This window comes from Phalacrocorax carbo, unplaced genomic scaffold (assembly GCF_963921805.1).
Source record: "Phalacrocorax carbo unplaced genomic scaffold, bPhaCar2.1 SCAFFOLD_60, whole genome shotgun sequence".
Classification (NCBI taxonomy): Eukaryota; Metazoa; Chordata; class Aves; order Suliformes; family Phalacrocoracidae; genus Phalacrocorax; species Phalacrocorax carbo.
In genome coordinates, this window is record NW_026990329.1 from 503606 (window position 1) to 520792 (window position 17187).

The 17187-nt window shown below is 54.8% G+C and overlaps 1 long non-coding RNA gene across 2 annotated transcripts in view; it reads right to left on the bottom strand.

Annotated features, from left to right (window-relative positions):
• LOC135311013 (uncharacterized) overlaps nucleotides 1-17187 on the bottom strand; it is a 116246-nt gene that overhangs the window by 15151 nt on the left and 83908 nt on the right. For both annotated transcript variants that reach the window (XR_010370915.1, XR_010370916.1), the window contains one exon: nucleotides 8467-8576. This is a non-coding gene — a long non-coding RNA (uncharacterized LOC135311013). The remainder of the gene's footprint in view (nucleotides 1-8466; nucleotides 8577-17187) is intronic.

Consider the following 17187-nt stretch of genomic DNA (forward strand, 5'->3'; position numbering starts at 1 on the left):
GCTATTTACACTTACACAGAATATCTATTTACACATACCTGTTCAGACTTCCATATTAACACGTATATAAACCACCTATTTAGGCTAGCTATCTGCTTACTTACCCTTTGACACTTCAATCTTTTTCGACTTCTCTATTTAGACATCTACTTACAGTTATACCTAGGCTTATTTCACTCTATATAACCTCTATTTAGATTACACATCTGCTTAGACTATGTAACACACACTAAGCGTAGATGCTCGCTCTAGCCGGACTTTCTTCTGCTTTGAATTCCTTCATCTGTCCTTTTTCTTCATTTTAAACTCCTTTATTGTTTAATTTAGATATTTAGACAGTCGCGTTACTTTTGTGTTTTAAAACCCTGTATCTCGATGTAGAATTTTTGTATCCTGAAATACGTTATATAATATAGGAGAGAGAAGTTCTTATTTTATATATATTGACATGTAATATTGATAGATGTATAAAGGGATTTTAAAATAAGAGGGTTTTGTAATAGCCCCCCTGAATTTTCAGGCATTTGGGGGCTGCAACCCCCCTTTTTGGGAGGGAACCCCTACATGACGCCCCCACTCACCTGTTCCTCTGACGCATTATCAGCTCCCCCAGTGACACCGGGGCGCCCCGCATGACATCATCACCCCCCCCCCCCCCAATTTTATTCACCCCCAAGAAGGGCACTAAACAAGGGAATCTACTCCAACCTGCAGCTCATTACTTTAATAGTGCCATTTACAAAGGTACACACACACACACACCCCCCCACACCCCCCAGAAAAGGGGGAGCTCTGCTAAAATCTAAAAGGTGGGGCAGCCCCCCAAACAGCTGCAGCCCCCCCAGCCCCTGTCCGCAGGCTGGCGGCCGCCCCACGGCGGAGCGGGAGCGTGCCAGAGGACGGTGTCACGTCTCTCTCGGGCTCTGCTCGGCCACGCTCCCGCGCTGGGACGGGCTCCCCGGGGCGACAAACAGCCCCGGTCCCTGGGGGCCCCGACTCTCCCCACCAGGCAGCCCTCGCGGCCGCACCTGCGGGGCACCCGCTGGAGACAGAGCCGGGAGCCCCCAGGCAGAGGGACGGCCCCTTACCTTCACCACGCTTAACGACCGGCAGGCAAACCCGGGCCGGGGGGCATCTCTTGAGCATCACGAGACACTGAGAAGACATCTGAAAAACAGAAATCCCAAACTATATTTCAGCACGTGAATAAAATAGCACAGAAGAAAATGGAGGAGCTCAGTCAGCACAAGGGATAGGAAGGAAATTGAGCCACAGCAAGATTCGGGGCAAACGGGTCATGTCAAAACACAACACCTCCTTTAAAAGCTAGAGGGACTGGAACACTTGAAAACGGTATTAAGACTAACCGATACCATTTTGAACAGATTCTTCGCGTAACACTGAACGCTCTGGCTGGTGCTGGAAAACGTCTCATCCCTTCCTTACGGCACCGCTGCGGGGAGATAACCCCGTGAGGCTGCGGGGCAAAGTTGTACCGGAACCGGAACCTCCGCTTACAGATCCACCGCAGCAGCTACAGCCCTCGCCCTGCCGCCGCACGTCTTGCTGCCTGGCTCCATGAAGCCTGAAGCGAAGCGTCAAACTTGAAAGAGTAACGTAAAAAATTAAGAATAAATCTCAGTAATGCACTTTGTGCTGAGAAGGCGGGCGCGTGTTTACGCACATCCAATATGAGCGTCTAGGCTCTGAAAGCTTTCCATTTTCCTTCTGCGTTCATTTAACTCACACAGCCGTTCACACCCGCCATAAGATTATCTATCTCCAAAATACACAGCAGCAACGTGACTGGGGGGTTTTGGCGTGTTATGGAGTCGGGAGGGACGTCCGCCCAGCTGCCCCGCTCAAGAGATGCTGCTGAACTGCCAGGGAAACGCGCATCGAAAGCGAGACTGAAATAAAATACTTAAGAGCGCTCCCTCAAAATACTGGTGGGAAAAAACCGCCCCCACCCCAACATTCAGTCGCCCCCCGTTAAAGGGGAGAAATAAAACATAGCAGCAAGGAGCTGGACAGAGAGAGATGAGGACAAACAAACAGCACGGGTCTACGTGACAGAGAACGTGGAATTAGAACACAGAGAGGGGGAGCTGGACAGAGAGGGGCCGAGAGAAAATCTAGACGGACTACGGCGGGCAGAGGCAGGAATTAAAACCTAGGGACAGGGAGCTGGACAGAGAGAGACGGAGATCACAGGGAACAGCGGCGGGTGCAGGAAGAACAGGAATTCAAGAATAGGGAAAGGGAGCTGGACAGAGAAGAACTCAGGCAGGCAAGTAACAGTAGCAGGGTACAGAGCAGAGCAGACGAACTAAAAAGCGCGGCGGGAGCGTTGAGGCAGACAGAGAGAGATTAAGAAAAAAGTCACGGGCTACGTGGCAAAGCAGGAGGAACTCAGAAACGGGGATGGCAACCAAGGGAGAGTGAGCTGGTGAAGGATAACGGGTATTCAAAGTGAGGGACGGGGAGCTGGGAAAAGCGAGGCAGAGAAAAACAGAATCACAGAGAGAATCACACAAAGCCAAAAAAGAAGAAACTGAACAACAGGAACAGGTGTCACCAAAGCGATGAAATCAACCAACCAGAGACGGTGTTCCATTACGGGAACACGGAGCGTACGAATCAGCGTATCTGTCGATCTGCATTTTAGTCCCTAGGCGATCGTTAATGTCAGCAGAACAACAGACAACGTGCTTCTGTCAGAAAAGGATGACAAAACGCGGTTTCGTGTAGCGGACTGAGAAAACTAGCCAAGACTGCCAAGATTAAGAGCCAAGAAGGTAAAAGGCAATTCTGGCAGGGGGAGATCGCGACCACCGACTCACGGACCACCACCGAGCCTGCGCAGCGATTTACATACGGAACGAGCAAGTTTGTACCGATCAGTAGACAGGACAATAACGACTATATATGAGTATGTAAAATTTTGATCTACAAATTCTACGGGAAAGGTGTGTGAGGTACGCACGCCAGGAGGAGCGATCCCCCGTGCATCTGGCGCCGTGAATAAAGAACGCCTGCTCTTTAATACTAGATTGGTGTTGAATAGATATTTCCGATTTTACCGCGTTTTTCGGTAACAGTTTTGGCACCCCAGATGGGAACCTGCTTTTGAATCTCGACGGATCCGCAGGACCGTGGGACCTGCAGCCAGCCCCAAGGAATTCCTGGGGAGAGCTTCCGATCCCCAGGCCAGAGAATTCTGAGAAAGATCCCCTGGACTGAAGTAAACAAGGCATTCGTTTACGAAGAAACTTAGGTAGAATAATATGTGGCGTTAGCTTCCCACATAGGATAGGATAGTGGGTTTGAGTCCCACAGGCCTGCCCGTAAGGCGCGGCGAAAGCCACGCAGGGTTGGGGCCAAGAGGTACCTCGGTTGGTAAGTCTCTGCTAGGCGAAAGCCTGTGGAGCGGGACCCGAGGGTAGGGGGGTCTTCAACAGGGGGTTGAAGTCTCCAGGGATATCTAGCAGGGGGCTACAGATCCCAGTGAGACCTCTAACGGGGGTTGGAGTCCCTCTGACTACTATTTGTGATAGTGCACTATCACAACTGCTAGTCGACTGGGAGATGGGAGCATTTCTGAGTAAGAAACCTATCCCACAGAGAACACCTTTGGGATGTACTTTGAAGCACTGGGAAGACATCGGGGGTGATGACCCACTAACTCGGAAACCATTAATTGAATATTGCAATCATTGGTGCCCAACGTATCAATTGGAAGGTGGGCACGAATGGCCAGAACAGGAGACATTGCAATATCATACCATCTTGCAATTAATGTTGTTTTGTAAAAAGGGAAGGCAAATGGGAAGAAGTGGCATATGTTGATTTGTTCTTTACACTGTGGAATCATCCAGCGTGGCAGAAACAGCGTGAGATATGTCCACAGGATTCTACGGCAATGTTTCTGAAAAGAGGAAAATGTGGTGAGAACTTGAAGTGTTGCTCTACTTGTGATACTGGATACTTCACTTGATGGAACTGACAAGAAAATAGTATTGAATACAGCCAGAAGGCAGGTGCAGGGAGCACATGCTAACAGGAATTTACAGAGAACAACGAATAAGAATTTTCCATCTACAAATCCCGAGTGGGACCCTAATCAGCCAGGACCCAGGGGAATGTTGACTAGATGTCAGAGACAGATGTTATTTGGAGTAAGACATGCAATGCCAAAAGCCATAAATTCTGACCCATTTATTAAGTGAGACAAGAATTAAAGGAGTCCCCTTCAGCCTTTATGGAAAGACTGAAGGTGACCACCAGAAAATATACTCATTTGAACCCAGAAAAAAACAGAAAAAGCAATTCAGTTGGTCTCTATATTCATAAGACAATCAGCCCCAGATTGGGGGGGGCGGGGGGGGGGGGGGAGTAAAAAAACCTTCAGAAACTAGAAGAACCTGAATCCAGAGATCTGGGTAAAATGCTTGAAGTAGCTTGGCATGAAGGAGACCAGAGGAATCAACCCTAGCTGAACACCTGGTTACACTGAAGCTAGGGAATGAAGAAATAGAATTTTTGGTAGATACGGGAGCCACTTCTTTGGTATTGAATACACGTAAAGAGAAAGTTGATCATAAACCAGTAGGTGTTGTTAGTGCGACAGGGCAAAGAAAAATTAGCCTTTCTTAGAGCCATTAAAGTTTAAATTGGAGAAGCAATGGGCAACTCACCAGTTTCTGTACATGCCTGAATGTCCACTGCCTCTGTTATGATGAGATCTATTAAGTAAATTAGATGCTCAAGTAACTTTTAAAGATGGAGAGATTAAATTACTAATACCAGAACAGAATCAAAAGCCACAGAGGCGAGAGCGTTTATGTTACAGGATTCCTCCAGGGAGGAACAGGTTCCCGAAGAAGTGGAAAACGTAGTAATTCCTTTGGTTTGAGCGAGCGGAGCTCCGGAGCGACCTAAGCGGGCAGAGCCGGTAAAAGTAACCTTAAAGCCTGGAGCCAAGCCGGTAAGACAAAAACAATACCGTATTAAGCGAGAGGCTCGAAAAGGATTAGAGAAGTTAATTATAAATTTTTTTCAGAATATGAGCTCTTAATAGAATGTGAATCAGAATATAGTACTCCTGTGCCGCCAGTAAAGAAATCTAGAGGCAAAGAGTATTAGCTGGTTCACGATTTAAGGGCTATATCTCAGGTGGTCCAAGATCTACATCCGGTAGTAGCTAATCCATACACTTTACTGACCTCTTTTAAAGGAGGAGCATAAATGGTTTACTGTACTAGATTTGAAGGATGCCTTCTTTTGCATACCTCCAGGCATAAAAAGTCAAAGCCTATTTGCTTTGGAATGGGAAAGCCCCACCACAGAATGAAAGACACAGCTAACATGGACCGTACTTCCACAAGGATTTAAAATTAGTCCTACGATATTTGGGACTCAGCTGGCAAGAAAAAAAATTAGAAATATAGAAATGTATAGAAAAAACAGAACCCAGGGAGAGGCATACTGTTACAGAATGCAGACGACATTCTGATAGTGGCAGAAAGTAAAGAATAATGTTTTGAAATTTTTAAATTTTCTGGGCCAAGGAAGATGCGGAGTTTCCAGAAACAAAACCCAAATAGGAGAAGAAGCAGCCATTTATTTAGGATTTGAAATATCTCAGAGACAAAGACAATTAGAAAGTGAAAAGAAAGAAACTATTTGTCAAATTCCCGAACCTTGCGGCCCGAAGGAACTGAGAGCTTTTCTGAAAATAGTGAAATAGCGTCAGCTCTGGATTCTGAACTACAGACTGTATGTAAAACCATTATACGAGGCACTGAAAGAATCAAAGGATAAATATTTAACCTGGACGCCCGGATGCCAAACGGCATTCAAAGAACTGAAAAGAGCCTCAGTGATGGCCCCTGCATTAGGCCTACCCGATTTCGCTAAACCTTTTGAGCTGTTTGTCCACGAAAGACAACATTTAGCCCTTGGAGTGCTGACACAGCGACTGGGAACCTGGAAGAGACCCGTGGGCTACGTCTCCAAACAACTCGACCACGTGAGTAAAAGATGGCCTGGATGTTTACGGGCAGTGGCAACAGCAGCGCTGCCGATCCAGGAAGCCCCAAAGTTAACAATGGGACAAAAGATGACAGTATGTGTCCCGCACATAGCGGTGACTGTTTTAGAACAAAAGGGGGGTCGTTGGCTATCCCTTAGCAGAATGTTGAAATATCAAGTTGTTCTGTTAGAACAAGACCATGTGGAATCGAAGACTACTGCTATACTGAATCCTGTATGTTTTTAACAACAGAAAACCTTACGGACAATTTCGAACACGATCGCTTGCTAACTATTGAACAAGTCTATTCCAGCAGACCAGGCCTGAGACACAAACCTCTGGGAAAATCCTGATCTGGAGTTGTTTACAGATGGAAGCAGCTCTGGGCGAGAAGAGAATGGCCGGATATGCTGTCGTTATCACCGCCGAGGGAATGGAGTCAGGGGCGCTGCCTGCGAACACCTCAGCACAGAAAGCAGTATTGGTAGCGTTGAAGCGAGCTCTGCGAATGGCAGAAGGACGAAGGATAAATATCTAGACTGATTCCAAACATGCATTTGGTGTGATCCACGATCATGGAGCTACTGGGAAGGAAAAAGGACTGCCATCAGCCCAAGAATCATTGATACAGCATAAAGAAGACATTCTCCAACTTCCGGAAGACGTGCAGAAACCAAAAGAAGTGGCGGTAAAGCGTTGCAAAGCTCATCGATTCGGCCAGACGGCTGTAAACATAAGCAAACGATTGACAGATAAAGCTGCAAAGAGGACTGCAGAGCAAGGTATCCTTGCACTAGTACCAGTAAAACAGATCGGAATTCCAAAGTTGAAACCGAGATTATTATAATAAATTGGATGAGCAATTAGCAGAACAATTGGAAGCATCACAAAACACAGAGAGATGGTAGGTAACACCAGAAAAACAAGTAATAATAATAACAACCCCACAAGTTATGACAGAACTTGCAAAAGAAAAGCATGAGCAAACACATTAGGGCGTAGATGCTACGGTTTGGAGTTTAAAAGCATCTGTAGCGTGTGTAGGCATGACAAGAATAATTAAACCCATGGTAGCTAAGTGTCCAATCTGTCCTAGAAATAATCCCCTGAACCAAAGGAAACCACCTTTAGGAGTAACAAAACAAAAAATTCTCCCGGAAATTATTAGCAAATTAAGTTCTCGGAGTTACCCAGACAAAATAGATATAGCAGTATTTGTTAGTGATGATGGACAAATTTTCTAGTTGGCCAGAAGCTTTCTCGTGCTGCACCAACAAAGCTAGAGTAGTAGTTAAAATGTTGCTGAAAGAAATAATACCAAGATTTAGAGTGCCAACAGGAATGTCCTCTGGGAGAGGACCACATTTTTTTGCAGAGGTAGTTCAACAAATTAATAAAATTTTCGGTATAAAATGGAACCTGCATATGCCCTAGAGACCACAATCAAGTGAAAACTTTGAGAAGATGAACCAAACACTGAACTGACATAGTGGAATATTATTGATCTAGGATGGAAGTATTGAGAAAATGATTATTTCAAAACTTCCAAAGGGGGGAAATGTAACCAAAGCGATGAAATCAACCAACCAGAGACGGTGTTCCATTACGGGAACACGGAGCGTACGAATCAGCGCATCTGTCGATCTGCATTTTAGTCCCTAGGCGATCGTTAATGTCAGCAGAACAACAGACAACGTGCTTCTGTCAGAAAAGGATGACAAAACGCGGTTTCGTGTAGCGCACTGAGAAAACTAGCCAAGACTGCCAAGATTAAGAGCCAAGAAGGTAAAAGGCAATTCTGGCAGGGGGAGATCGCGACCACCGACTCACGGACCACCACCGAGCCTGCGCAGTGATTTACATACGGAACGAGCCAGTTTGTACCGATCAGTAGACAGGACGATAATGAATATGTATGAATACGTAAAATTTTGATCTACAAATTCTACGGGAAAGGTGTGTGAGGTACGCACGCCAGGAGAAGCGATCCCCCGTGCATCTGGCGCCGTGAACAAAGAACGCCTGCTCTTTAATACTAAATCGGCGTTGAGGAGTTGTTTCCGATTTTACCGCGTTTTTCGGTAACACACGGAGTCAGACCAAGAGGGCCAGAGAAAGACAAAATACCGACAGGCTACAGGACAGAGCAGGAGGAATAAAAAAATAAAAACGGAGCCAGAGCCAGGCAGAGAGAGGCGGAGAAAGAACAAGTAGCCACAGGCTACAGGACAGAGAGAGGGAGGACCAAAAAGACGGGGAGGCAGGGAGCCACTCAGAGCGAGATGGAGAAAGAAGGGGCGGGGGGGGGTGCAAAAAAAAAAAAAAAAAAAATTTTGCAGCAGGTAAGGAAAGAGAGGGGGCCAGGGGGGAGAGACAGGGAGGGCCCAGGACGCACAAGAGAGGCAACGGGGCCCCAGTGGCCCAGGACTCACCGCGACTCTCGCTCTCAGCGCTGCTGGCACAATTTAGCCGTTCAGATGCTTCTTTCCCCTCCTCTCCGCCCTGCCTCTTCTGCAGCTCCAGACTCTAGGCCGTCCTCCACCTAAAGAGAATACAAGGGTGTCTCACAGCTCTTACGAGATGAGGCTTCCTAGGCACGTAGCCTAGCTCGCTCGTGCCGGAGCTGGGGGCAGGAGCACGGGGCAAGGGGGGCCAGGGGAGGCTGAGCGGGAGCTCTGGTGAGCTGGGGAGTCGGCTATCTTCTGCACCCTGGGCAGGGGGAAAAGGTCATCCTCCTCCTCCTCCTTTCCCTCTTCCCTTCTATCAGCTCCTGGGTAACTCCTGGGGCTGCCCTCACCCGCTCGCCTTTAGCATACCAGAAGCCTGCCTCGGCAGGTCGTTTGAAGCTTCCCATCCCACCAGCCCCAGTAGTGCAGGCACACAAGGAGACACCCCTGCACCCACCAAAGGGGCTCGCTCACCTCGCCGGCAGCCCTAGGCCTCACCCGACACAGGGAATCGTGTCCGACACACCACCACGCTGCAGCAGGAGCGGAGGAGGCCTTTCCTTACCAGGAAGCAGCAACGAGCACGGCGGCATCACCTCGCAGGCACCGCAGCATCGCAGGGCTGTCACCTGCGGAGAGAGCAATGGGGATCACAGGGACGCCACCGCGCGTGCGCGGCTCCCGGGCTCAGTACCCAACTCTGGTCGCTGGGCAGCAGCATTATCTGAATTACTCTTCTCGATTAATACCATCCAGAAACCGTAACTTGGCTGCATCCACAGAGCTTCTATTCCTCTGCACCTTTCCCCCTCGCAGCCCCGGCAGCACCGTTCATTGCCTCTGCACCAAACAGCAAAGCGTCTCGAGCATTTCAGTCCTTTCCTCTCGACTGCTTAAAAAAATCTGGTGCTTGCTACTGTCCATGCCACTGCCCCCCCCGCCCATGCCTGAGGGAGGAGAAGCAGCACAGCAAACCTGGGGAACAAGGTTGGGTCCCCCACCCCCGCAGAATAAGCCCCAGGAACTGCTTGTAGGCATGTGGCATCAGGGTTGTGATAGGGTTTTGTTTTGGTTTTCTTTTTTTTCCCCTGCCTTCTTTACATAATGTATTAATTGGGGTTGCTTTTCCAAACTACTGAGTTCTGTGGGGACTTTTTGTGCTTTTACCCTACAAAAAATGGTCATTTTCACTTTCGGTTTTGTGCATGAGAATGGTTGGTGGGTGCTTTTAGGTGGTTGTTCCTTCCCCACCACCACCCTTTTTTTCCCTTTCCAGCTGCACAAATCCAGCTGGAGTTGGCTTTCCCAGAAGCCCCAAGTTGTTTTCTTTCCACCAGAATTCTTTCTGTTTTTTTCACCCCCCATTGCAGACCCAGAGTCAGGGGGTTTGAGGTATTTTTGTGCCCAGGCAGCAGCTCCCAGGCTGCATAAGCAGCCCCACAGGGGGAAGTCCCCGTTTGAGGGAATCGGCCCCAAATTGGGATGGGAAAGTGAAGACAAGGGAAAAAAAAACCTGAATAACCTGAAAAAGAACACCTACTCCAGCCCACCAAGCACCGGTCACCTTGCCTGACTCACCTCCAGGGCCCAGATCACGCTCGGCTCATCGCTTAGCGCCCTCGGATCACAAAAAAAAAGAGTAAAACCCATAATGGAGCCCTATAGCCACCAGTCACATCTTCCCTCCAGTACTACACAGACTCACCTTCTTCCAGCGCTCCCCTGGGCTCTCCTCCGTTGCCCTGCACGACTCATCCACCTGCACCTGGAAAAACAGTGTTACTGAACAAGTCACCTGGAGGCACAGCAACAGCTTAACCATTCCACAGCTCTTGCGCCCCCGTAGGAATACCATCTAGAGCCCAACTACAGCCTGCCGTTAAAGGAAATGCGTTAAATCAAACGTTAAGCCCTCGCACGTACAAGCCGGAACAGCAAACCCACGGCACGCTCGCGCACCCAGGGCGCAGCCCGACGGAGGTCCACGGGCACCTCGCCGGTCTGATGCGGAGCCGCCCAGCATCCCTGCGAGCACAGCTGCAGGCGCAACAGCAGTTTCACCTACACCCATCTCAGCGCGCAGCGCTTCTGAAGCTTTAAGCTGAAAGCCCTACCTTGACCCTTGGCCACACTAGAAGCGAGCCGTGGCTAGGACTCCACAGAAACACAGCAACACAAATTGCACACCCACAGCGGCGACAGCCTTGCAACTATTTAGACCAGGAACAACAGAGAAAAGTAAAACAGCTTCATCACCCGCACAGGAAAAGCAGCAGACGGAGACAAAGGGTCAGCATTCACAGCCCTTACAGAACACAGGCGTTCTCTCTCCTTCCACTCCTAAACCCATCCCCACTTAGGTCTAAGTATCACAGCCCTGCTGGGGCAATATCGAGAGCGGGGAACAAGAGCCCTGCCGCCCGCCGTTTGTGCGGCAGGACACAAAAACAGAGGGACATGTTTTGCCACACACAACCCTGAATCTCCTGAAAATTTATGTTTACCAAAAATAGCCATTTGGAACATATTCCCAAAAACATTCGGCAATGAAACGCTTACGTGCTTGACACCCGCACATTTTTGGGGAACTTGCTATTTGCTTCCTGGTTTTGCTGGTCTTCCCTCAGAAGTTCTACCTGCAGCCAAGTTATTCCCACCCGCCCGACCGGTTCAAGTGTTCACCTTCCTGGTATTATCAGCACATTGACACAGGCGAGGAACTTAACTGCTCTTCTAAAACTATCCAAATGACAATCACAGCCCTGAAAGAGGAGTGGAAGAGAAGAAAAGGAGAGATCAGGCAGCAAAGATGCCCTGCAGGCTGCTGCCAGCCAACACTGCACTCTTTTGTTAAAGCCACCCCACCCCCCCAAACGCAAAAAAAAAGCCCCATGACTTTGTGGAGTGCGGTTTTTTTTTCTTTTCCGCAGTCCTTCTGGAGCTCATCCCTGTCTCAGCATCTTGTCTTGTCAGAGCATGAAGATGCAGATGATCTGTATCCCGACGACATCTGCATGGGATGAATACATTTTCAGAAATAGACCAGATCTGTGAGACTCCTGTCACCTTTGTGGTTTTAATAATCATAACTCAATTTTGTCGACTGACACACTTGTGAGAACTAACTTTGAAACTTAGCCTCTCCTTGGGGAAAAAAACGTGTTAGACACCAAATGAAACTGATTCAGAGCTCCGAACCACGATGGAGCCGATAGAGCTGCTGTGACTTAGTTTGTATGATTAATTAATTGGTTAATAACTATCCTAAGCAGCACAGAAAGAAGAGCTGGACCCAAAGAGGGTGTGCTGTGCTGGATCCAAAAAGCACCCTTCCTCCAGAGACCCGCCTCAGGTGGCGAGTTCGCTCTGGTGCATGCCGGCCTCCCGAACTTCGGGGTCCGATGTGACCGGACCCCCACCTCCGGGGAGGGTCCGCGTACCCTGCCCAACCCCTGCTTTCCCCTGCAGCCCCCAATGCCCCCACCCCACCCCAACCCCCCAGCCTGCACAAGCAGCCAAACCGGCTTCTGCTTTTGGCCCCCAAACCAGCTCACTTTGGGACCGTTTCTGAGCGAAAAAGCCCAGCTGCTGAGCCTGTTCTCAAGTCCCAAAAATGCAGCACTCGACCTCTGCTCCTCAGCCCCAAACCACACGACTTAGTCCCCTCGGTCAGGCCCTCAAAACGCACGACTCGATCTGTTTCAGGGCCCCGGCGTCAGCCACAGGAGCCTGCTCTCACGGCCCAGGAACAGAAGAGCTGCGCTCTCCCCGCTCAGGGACCAAACCAGCTGAGCCTGGCTGCGTCCCGGCCCCCTCCGCAGTCCCCACGGGCAACGCTCAGGGCCGCGGAGAGCGCAGCCACCCCGCAGCCCCGCACCCCCACGGCCCACGCGGGCACTGTCGGGGAGGCCTCGGGAACTGAACTGCGCGGGCCCGGCCCCGCACCCCGGCGGGGCAGCCCAGCGCCGGCCCGGCAGCGCTTTCCTCCTGCTCTCGCAGGCCTCGTTTCCCCGGCACCGCCGGGCCCGCACCCCAACCCCACAGGGGGCCGGGCCCAGCCCGCCTCCAGCAAACCGCGGCGGCAGCAGCCGGGGTCCCTGCCTGCCTCGCGGGCAAGGGGGGACCCGCCCGGCACCGCAGGGGCCCCCGCCGGGGTCGCCGCCGCCGCCCGACCCCGACGAGGAGCAGCCGAGAGCCGGGTGGGGCTGCCCCTACTTCCCCACGGCCGGGCACGGGCTCGGCCCCAAAACCCAACCACCGACCCACGACAGCGCTCGGCCCGGGGCCGCTGCTGCCCGCAACCCCCCCCCCCCCCCGGGGACTCCGCGGACCGGGAGACCCCACAGCCGAAACCCGCCGACCCACAGCGCGCCCAGCCACGCACGCGGCTCCTCACCTGCCCCCCGGCGCGGCTGCGGCTGCCCCACGGCCCGGCACGGAGCCGACCCCGGCCACCGGACCATCCGCCGCCCCCCCGCAACCCCCGGACGCTCCGGGCCGGTTCTCGTCCCTTTTCGCTCCGACGCCTCGAGCCGAGCCGGCCCCGCTCCTCCGAGCTACCGGCGGTGCCCGCTCTGCTGCTCGGGGCCGGGCCCTGTTCTCGCCCGGACGCGAGAAGCCGCCCCGGGGTCTCCTCGGTGCGTCCAGCCCCGTGCCGTGCCGGAGCGGGGAGAGCCGGGTACGAGCGCGGAGCCCTGGGGCAGGGGTTGCCCCAGTGCCGCCGACGGTGTGGGGGTGTGTGTCGTCGTCCCCCGCCCCACGCGGGGGGCGCACACACGGTACACCCGCGGGCAGGGGCATCCCCGGGGAGCCGTGCGGCCGGGCTGCGCCGTAGGAGGGGAAGGTGATGTTGGTTTCCCATTTTCCCCGCAGCCTGATCCTCCCCCCTCCCCCGTACTGAGTTGCCCCCCCCGCCCACCCCTTCCCGCGCGTTACAGCCCGCGAAAAAGCTTTTAACAACCCCATCGACAACACTCCCTTTATCCCTCTTCCAGCAGCAGCAGCAGCGAGAGATTAAGCCAACTGCAGCAGAGAGGAGGAAGGCAAGGAGAGCCTTTTCAAGCAAGGGCAGGACAAAAATGCACGGCGTGGACAGGCACAGGAGAGGCTGCGTTATCTGGAAAGCACAACACCTACCCAAGGGCAGAAAATAAGGAACGAATCGTTTGCAAGGAGCTGCAGCAGACAGGTCACCTTTTTCTTTATTGCTCTCCTGCCCTTTGTTATCCAAAGCGATAGGCTTCACCACCGGGCAGAAAATAGCTGCCTAGATTTACACGGACAACCAGAAACAATCAAGCCACCCAGGAAAAAGTTCACAGCAGAGGTATAACACATCAGCAGCTAAAACATTTGTTACGCAGGCACAACCAGGCACTAAACAAAGGCTTTCCAACATTGGAGATCTAGAACAGGTAGACATTAGCACAGAAGCACAAGGGGCTCCGTCACCCTGCACAAATCTCCCCGTGCCTACACACGCACACGTTCAGAAGTTTTTTATCAGAAAACGCCTGACTGAGCCATTTGCCACAGTCACGAGACTCACGACATGACACACGAGGTGGGCTCAGAGTTTTAAGGCAAAAATACCTCCCCCGCCCCCCACCCGAGATCTTTCAGGCTCCAGACCTGCCATCTCCCCGCACCAAACCTCCCCGGCCAAAGGGTTTCAGGTGGCCCAAAACACAGTACACAGAAAATAAACGGGGAAAGCCCTACATTGTGCAAAAGCGAACGATGCCCGACCAGGGCTTCTCTGCGGGGCCCGGGCTCGGCACGGAGCCCCCCCCCGGCACGAGCATGGGCCCGGGCCGGTCAAGGAGCCCCCCCCCGCCCGGCCCCGGGGCCGGCACGGAGGAGCCAGCCCCCCCCTCCCCCGCCCGGCCCCGGGGCCGGCACGGAGGAGCCAGCCCCCCCCTCCCCCGCCCGGCCCCGGGGCCGGCACGGAGGAGCCAGCTCCCCCCTCCCCTCCCCCGGGCCGGGCCCGGCACGGAGGAGCCAGCACCCCCCTCCCCCGCCCGGCCCCGGGGCCGGCACGGAGGAGCCAGCTCCCCCCTCCCCTCCCCCGGGCCGGGCCCGGCACGGAGGAGCCAGCCCCCCCCCGGCACGAGCCCGGCCCCGGGGCCGGCGCGACGGAGCTCCCCCCCCCCCGCCCGGCCCCGGGCCCGGCGCGACGGAGCTCCCCCCGCCCGGCACCGAGCCCGGCCCGGGCCGGCGACGGAGCCCCCCCCAGGGTCGGGCCCGCACGGAGCCCCCCCCACCCCCGGCCCACACGGAGCCCCCCCCACCCCCGGCCCACACGGAGCCCCCACCGCTGCCCGAACTCACCCACCAGCGCTCTCCGGCCCCCGGCTACGGCCGCGCTGCTCTCTCAGGCGGCTGCCGCAGACGAGGATCGGGAGCCGCCAGGCCTCCAGGAGTCCCGAGGGGCTGCCGGCCACCGCAGGGGATGGCTGCCTGCGGCCGGACTGCCGCGGCGCTCCCCGCCCAGCTCCGAGCAGTCTCCGCCGGCCACGGGCTTCCCACGCCGGGCCGCAGAGGGGCCCCGGCACCGCAAAGAGACCCCTCGCGACCCGGCCGCCCCACGCACCTCTCCCACCTCCGCTCCGCCGCGCACGCGCCACCGGAAGCCCGGGCCCCGCGGGGCGGCCCTTAGAGGGCGGCCGGAAGGACCGGCCCCCACCGGCCCCGCCCCCGCGCCGGACCGCCCCCGCGCCCAGCCGGTGAGCGCCAGCGCCCCCTGCTGGCCGGGCCGCGCTCAGCTCGCGAGGGCGCCGAGGGCCGGGCGGGGCGGGACGCGCCGGCTCGGGGCCGGCTCCTTTCGGGGCGAGCGGGCGAGCGAGAGACCCCTGCGGGCCCCGGTCACGGCCGGGCAGAGCCGCGCGCCCTCCGGGAGCGGCTGAACGGGGCTGCCGCTCGTAACACGTACCGAGCCGTCCGCGACGGGAGCGAGCAGAGGAGGAAGGGGCCGGCGGCCGCGGGGCCCTGCCCGCAGGCACGGGGGGGGGGTGCGGGCTGGGGCCCGTGGGGCCGCCCTGCTGGGCCGCTGCCCTGCGCCGCACCGCGCTGGGGGCTGGGGCCCGACCGGCGCCGGGGGACCGGGGGCAGCCACGAGCAGGGGGCCTGAGCTTAGCCACGGCCTGCAAAACACCCCGCAGCGTGAGACGCTGCGAGGCCAAGGTGGTCCTTGGCAATGGGGGCGCCTGGGCTCGGCCTCCGCCGTACCCGTCCTGGGTCTGCGTGGCGTTCCAGGGGAACGGTGTTCTCCTTGTGCGGAAGGTGGGCTGGCCGTTCGGCCGTGCCCCGGCCGTTACCGATACTGCCAGAGGCGCTCGCACGCTCTGGCCCGTTACTGCTGCGGTACCGCGCCGTAGCCGAAAGAAGAGGTGTTGTGTTTTCTCACAAAAAAGCCTCCTACGGTCAGTGGAAGAAATAACCTCCTTCCGTGGCACTGACTCTTTTCGTCCAGTCCATAGCCGGCTTTCGGCTTTTGTCTTTACAGCATTCAGTTTGCTTTCTGCCAAGCTTTCTACCTGCTGTGAAACATTTGGATGGTTTTTTCTTGTTGCTTTTTTTCCCCCCTACTTGCTCCACAGCTCCCACACCAACCACCCAGCGCGGCTCGCCTTTCAGCCCCCAGACCCAGGAGCCTTGCCCTGGGACGGCCCGTACATGTCAGCAGAGTTGTTCCAGCTCTCACCCTGTCCCTACCCAGCTGAGGACGTCTGTGTCCGTGGCAGACACCCAGACACTGCCCCTGCAGCATGGCAGTCCCCTGCCCCGTCAGTGAAAACTGCGGCAATATCGGCTAAGTTTAAAAGCGTCGGCAGGAGGTGCAGGATACGTAAATAAAGCGGCGGTTGGCTGCCGGGTATGGGTGCGATATAAATACATTTTGTTTACAGGCCTTCGTGCCTATTCAGCGTTGAACGGCACCGCAGCCCACCCACCCCGGGGCTCACGGGGCTCGGAGAAGGGTCTCTCCAAGGGCACAACCTAAGGCAGCGCAGGAAGCCCAGCTGCCACGCTCCCAGTCGCTACGGGACGCTTGCTTACAGCTACACCGACGAGGGTGCGGATGAGGCTGGAACTAGCAGAAATGCTGACTCTTCTGGCCTTTTATTTGCGGAAGGCACAGCGCGCGAGCCTCGGCGGCTCACAGGAGAAGCGTGCGGCGCTGCCGGACTCTCATTCTCAGCTCACGTACTACTGCCAAAGCTCCTGCCCTGTGCTGTGCCAGATGCCGGCTGGCGTGAGCACCTGGGCTCCTGAGGGACCCCCTTGTCCTGAGAGCCAGAGGTACTCGCTTCCCTTTGCATGAGGCCTGTAGGAGATAGACCCTGCAATTTAAAAAATCTGTATCAAACGTGGCAGACTCAAAGGGGGGCATTTTAAAAAAGGCAGGTTTGTTTTCTTTTTTAACTTTACGATCTACAGCCTAGCAAAGAGCTCCCTTTCAGTGTCAGTCGCTTGGCCTTCTCCCCTACTGACGAGGTCCCAGCCTCCCGGTGAGATCTCGCTGGAGATATTCTCAGTTTCCCTCAGGTACGGGGCTGCCCTGGCCCGAGGCCAGCGAAGAAGCTGACTTTGCCCGTGCCCGAATCAGCAACACGTCCAGCAGGCGACTTGCAGAGCCCAGGGAACCCTCGTAAAGAGGTCTGGGGGTGGGCCGCGCCACATCTGCGGCATCGGCCGTGGGAAAGG